Below are 6,000 nucleotides of genomic sequence, written 5' to 3'. Positions count from 1 at the left end.
ATTAGGGTCCAATGAGTGAACATGCATCTCTCTGGATTTCACTGAACCACTTTGAAAAAGTTGTTGGAGGAAAAAAAAAACATGAAAATATATAGGAGAGAGAGAGAGAGAGAGAGAGAGAGAGAGAGAGAGAGAGAGAGAGAGAGAGAGAGAGAGAATGTATAGTTAATATGTATTTAGTGTGAGGTAGAACCAATGCAGGTCAGAAATGAGGCAGTAAGGGAACGCTGAGTTCTAAGGGAAGTGCAAACCCTCCACATCCTACAAGAACAGTGGGTAGGTAGCTGAGGTGGCAAGCCATTAAATGATGCTTATGTGGTGGAGAATACAGGCAAGCCATTAAATGATGCTTACGTGTGCTTCTTCACTTACCAGGATGCTCTAACCATCCAAGGCCTAGAAATCAGGCAGGGAGACACAGTAATAGGAACCATCAACCAGTGATCCAATAGGCAATAGAGGTAAGGAGTCCGTTTAGATGTGGTTGGTGTCTTTGGATTTTGTAGTTTGTGGTTTCTCTTTTGATTTGTTTGTTTTCATAAAAACACCAGAATATCTCAAAAGAGAGAGTTTCTCCAGACTAGTTGTGAAGATAGCACAGCAGGGAAGTGATGGGGTGAAGTAAGGGCTGCTATGACAGGCATGAGGAACAGTGGGTGGCCGAGAGCTGACTAGAAGCTGGGCATGAAGAACAACTTAAGGGAAAAGAGAAAACTTGACTTGGGTAATAAGCAGCAAACTCTGGTCAACTATATGACACAAATAAAGAAGCCTCCATAGAGGATATCACGTTTGCAGAGCAGATTATGGGTAAGAGCTGGGACACAATGGAGCATTGTCTAGATTAACAGGAAAGACAAGGACACTGTTTTACTCAACCACCGGGGGTTGGGGGGTGGGGGGTGGGAAACAAACTAAGGAAAATAGAAGTATGGAGATGAAGAAGTGAGAAACATCAAATTCTAATCAGCCTACTGATGGGCTTGGGCAACTGAGCCAGGAAGCATGGCCCTGATGGAGAGAAATGAAATAGAGCTCCAGATCAGCATGCAATAAAAAGGGAAGGATTTGCCAGGGAGAAGACCATACTGACTTAATATCAGGAAAATAGTAGTAACGATTACTGGCTTTCCACCAGCAAAGGAGAGACATTTTGACGTTCTCCACAGGCTAAATGATTCATTTATGTCTATTTTTTTTTGTACAAATAGAAAAATGTACAAAACCTCAAACACTGAATTGATCAGATAAGCAGCTCAACTTACAATTATGTAATAAATACTCGCAAATATGACAGTAGTGGATTTCTACTCTTTCAACTTAGCATCCCCATACTTTGAGTAACAGTAATGATCTGAGACCAGAACCAAAAATTATCCTAGTACCCGAAGGGTCTATTCACGGGGCAGAAAAGGACCAATGGAACCTTCTACAGAAGTCCAAGTCTTTATTTTTAAGATAAATGCTGAGAATTTACCAGGTCATGTCCCTGTTAACTGAGCTTTGATAAGAACATACTCCAGATCAACGACTTCTTTCTCTAGGCATTGCATCACGCTCACAGGGACCTATCTGACCATGAAGCTAGAGGCTGACCCTTGAAAAGCACAGCACTCTCAACCACCATAGAAAGTCTGCGAGTGTCTTCTCAGACATCCTTAGGAGGAAATAATGGAGTTGGCCAAATTAAGGTCTTTTCTAAGTCACCTCGATTCCTTTAAAATAAATGTCGAGAATAACTGCCAAAATATACACATCTGTGATGTGTGTGTGTGTGTGTGTGTGTGTGTGTGTGTGTGTGTGTGTCTCACATTGTGTGATAATAGGGTTGAGACCACTGGAAAGATGTATTCTGCTTCCCCTGGTCCTACTTTCTCTATATATTTTTATTTATATAGTGATTCCATGAGCATAGAATATTAGAATTAGTAGTTATGGATTAGTCTTTGAAAAATATTCTGAATGTGTTCCTTTCTCTGGGACACTTAGAACAGATGAGCTAATGCAATTATCCTCATAAAACAATACATAGAAGTTACACCTGGTTTGAATTTCTGAATATTTAAGTGGGAGCCCACCTTGAACCACAGTGAATATGAATGAAGAATTAGGGACAGAGAGTAAAGCGCAGCATTAGAGCCTCTGCCAAGCATCTGAGAAGATCTGGGTCCAATTCTTGTACTACATGAGTAATGTATACATTATATACATGAATGAACAAAAAAGCAAACATCTGCATCTTCAAATATAAATTATTAAAACAAATTATTAAAAACTTGCCATTGAACATGACCTCTTTCAGCTGAATCTCACTATAACCACATTATTTTGCTCAAGAAATAACTCAGACAAATGTTTTATCCGTAGTTAGCCTTGTGCTGGAAGAGTGAATGAGTACACACAGGATAATGGCTGTATCACAGGACAAAGTACTGTCAGCTTCTTTTTATTGGTAACTGTTCCTAAATGGCAGTGCCCTTTTTCATAAATCAAGAAAGCAGATGACATATTTTTTGAAGGAAATACCTGTTCTCCAGTAGCGCAGTCTGTGATACATTATTTCTATTCTTTCAAACAAAGACAGTGTTGGCAGATATTTAAATTACAAGGCACAGCCTTCTTCTTTCTAAATATTCCCAATGCCCAAGATGGCTTATTTTTGAAAGCTATTGTTTATATAACCTCAATAACTATGATCAATAAAGCTAAGCAACACCAATATAATGTAGGTCCTCAATAAAAAAAAATTGTTGATATGAAAATAAAAGTCGCTGGGCGGTGGTGGTCCACACCTTTAATCCCAGCACTTGGGAGGCAGAGACAGGCAGATTTCTGAGTTNAAGGNCAGCCTGGTCTACAAAGTGAGTTCCAGGGCAGCCAGGGTTATACAGAGAAACCCTGTCTCAAACAAACAAACAAACAAACACACAAACAGACAAAAAAAAGTCATGAGAATTGCAAGATCCCAACTGATAATCAAATGTCTAATTATCTCTTCATTCTCCCGCTGAAACCTAGATTTTTAAGGACCACATGCACTTCGAGGAATGGCCACTTTGCTTAGAGTAATTAAGCCATGAGTTATGTATGAGCTGTAAGTTGTAAGCATATGTAAGTCATACGCCATGTATGAGCTGAATAGATTTCAGATGAACAGGAAGCATTGCTTATCTTCAAGGGATTTGTCAAATAATTAACCATTTGAAATAAAAATTCTGCTCAATTTTCCAAATTATCTTGGTTAGAAATGATCAAATTAAATTTCATTTCCCTATAATACAATTATAAACCGTATGTGATGATGGTGTTTACTGATCAGGGAGGATGTTGTGTCCAACTAATTATGCTACATGATAATGGAGTTTTAGGATGAGTCACTTTCTATCTAAAGTGTTCAGTCGCTTTCATGGTGGTCAAAGGGGAAATTGGCAATTGTCCCCAAGGAGAAAATGTGATAAGTTCAGAGAGAGGTATTTGTGGTTGTCACTTCAATTCTCAGAAAAGATGAAGCTGGCTTAGGCCTGAGTTTGTTTTATTCTTCAAATTCCTGCTGAGAATGTTTTAGGGATTTGAAATATATGTAAATATACATTATACATACACACACACACATATATTCTCAGTAAAGAAAGACTTAGAAATCTTGAATTGATTTTCTTTTAATGTGGGAGACTTATGCTCTGAAGTAATCTAAATTCCCCTTCAGAAGACTGGTTTCAACAGAGATCTCAGAAATACAATAAATATCCCAAAGTTTAGAATTTGGTATAAAGGCTATTATAGTGCTTATTTGATTAAAACGGAGTGCAGCCACTTCATGAGCCATTCGGTCCTCAGTCCTGGGCCCTGAAGGGGAAAGGGACTATAGAGATGGCATGAGGATGGTCTCAGAGACAAGAGTGGCTCTGGAGCAGACTTTGTAGGTTTGAATAGGGCCTCCAATTAACCTGGCTGTTCTACTAAGTTCCTTTCATTCAAAAACTGATGATAAAATGAGTACTGGCTAATATGATAAATGTGGGTTATTTAATGGCAGTATAAGAAATCAAATGTTACCAATTATCATTTTGAAGCTTAAAGCTCCTTTACAAAGTATTTCAGGTGCTGCAGAGATGGCTCAGCAGTCAGGAAAAATTGGCTGCTCTTCCAGAGGACCTGGGTTCAATTCCCAGCACCCACATGGCAGCTCATAAATAACTATAACTCCAGTTGCAGAGCATCTGACACGTTTACACAAATACCCATGCGGGAAAAACACCAATGCACATGAAATAAAAGTAAATTATTTTTTTAAAAAAGTATTTCAAATATCCAAACCAACAAATAAGACAAGTGTAATTGGCTTTGTTTATGTACAAAGGTAAAACAGCCATATGAACTTTCTGAAAAGTTTAAAATCAAACAAATACTTCTTTCTAGGTAAAAATACTGCACCCACTACGTATCTAAATGTTGCTAAGGTGAATGAGATCAATAGCTTGCCTTCAAATATTAGTGACAATAAAAGTCAAAAGTCCATTTAATCCAGTGGTCGGCACTCTTTAGTGTGCCTGGGCATCACATGGAAGGGAGGTTAAATACAAATGGGGGTTTCTGGTTCACAGAAACTAGATAGTGGCCCCTAAACATTTTTTAAAAATGTTCAAGTGATGCTGAGCTGCCATGATACATCATTAAATTGATTTAACCAGTGTAAACACACTCAAAATTCAGAATATATGGAAAATACGTTCCAAGTGGTTTTATAGCTAACAGCCATTTCAGTTGGAAATATTGTGCTTGTGCAGAATGCATGCGATTTTTCTCCAAAGCAGGAGCCAGAAATATTTATACAAATATAAAGCAGTAACAAATGTATACAAATATAAAGCAGAAACAAATTTATACAAATATAAAGCAGTAACAAATGTATACAAATATAAAGCAGTAACAAATTTATCCTACAATTTCATTCCAAGTGTATCTTGCCTTTTCCGGTTAAAAGTTAAACACTGCATATAATAGTTACCAAGATGATTAATTCAATATTGTCTTTACCCATAAACTCAATTCATAAAGAAACACTGTCTGTTACTTAAGTTCTGTTCACAGAAACCATGAGGGCTGCTTCGTGCAATCAGCCTGGCACTGGATACAACTGTTTTCTTCCCTAATGTAATTTGGGGAACTAATAATTTATAATGGGATGATGGTGTTGTTTTACCCACAAAGACGATAATCAAACCCAGGTTGCAAATAATGAAATTATGAGCTAGGATAAAACGAGAAGCAGAAGGCTTACCCTACCCCAAGGGAGCATATATTTTGAGATGATACAATGACTTGTCAGACAGTGACACATCGTCCACTTTGAGCACAGTATACTATGCTTTCAAGTGAACAGTCATCTACAAAAGCGAGCCCGCAACCTCCTGGAACACATTTAGAAGACGTCCTCTCAACTTGGATTTATCATTTATGGAAAATAGCCAAACCAACCAAACAAACAAACAAAACCCCTCTACCTTAATAATACTATTTCAAGTTTTAGGGAAAAAAAAATTAAAAACCAAAAACCCACAATATCCTAAATTGCTTTTTAAAAGACGACTTCTCAGCCACCTTCGCCTCAATGTTTTCCACAAAATAAAAGGAGAAGTCCTAAAAACAGACAGACTGGAGTCTGCAGAGCTCTGAATATTCACAGAAGGTAATCTACTGGGGGCTGCTTTCCTCCCGTCTTCGCAGACAGACACGGAGTCTGCACGGCTTCACGGCTGCATGGAAGGTGTGCTTTCTCCCCTTCTCCCTTTCTCTTTCTCTAGAACACTCAAGGCTACACTGCTGAAGTCTCTGCAGATTCTCTAGCACAGAGGGCTTTGGGCACTAAACCAAGTCACCGAGAGGAAAGCAACAGATGCCAGTCTGCAAGCTCCACTAACTAGTATTACCAGAGACACTCATATCCTCCAGATTCAGCAGAATAACCAGGTAATGTTGTTATATTAGCATTTAACAGAA

General features: G+C 38.3%; 2 protein-coding genes across 13 annotated transcripts in view; one reads left to right on the top strand and one right to left on the bottom strand.

Annotated features, from left to right (window-relative positions):
- Med12l (mediator complex subunit 12L) overlaps positions 1–6,000 on the bottom strand; it is a 299,671-nt gene that overhangs the window by 73,606 nt on the left and 220,065 nt on the right. The gene's annotated exons all lie outside the window — the stretch shown is intronic.
- The window catches only part of P2ry12 (purinergic receptor P2Y12), a 45,608-nt gene that overhangs the window by 35,964 nt on the left and 3,644 nt on the right, over positions 1–6,000 (top strand). For 2 of the 3 annotated variants that reach the window (XM_029537721.1, XM_029537719.1), the window contains exon 2: positions 5,805–5,970. The gene's annotated coding sequence lies outside the window, so the exon portion shown is untranslated. Of the gene's footprint in view, positions 1–5,426; positions 5,690–5,804; positions 5,971–6,000 lie in introns of those variants that run through there. The other variant, XM_029537720.1, reaches the window with a different exon arrangement.

The sequence above is a fragment of the Mus pahari genome, chromosome 4 (genome assembly GCF_900095145.1).
Source record: "Mus pahari chromosome 4, PAHARI_EIJ_v1.1, whole genome shotgun sequence".
Lineage (NCBI taxonomy): Eukaryota > Metazoa > Chordata > Mammalia > Rodentia > Muridae > Mus > Mus pahari.
This window is presented reverse-complemented; position numbering and strand designations above follow the sequence as displayed.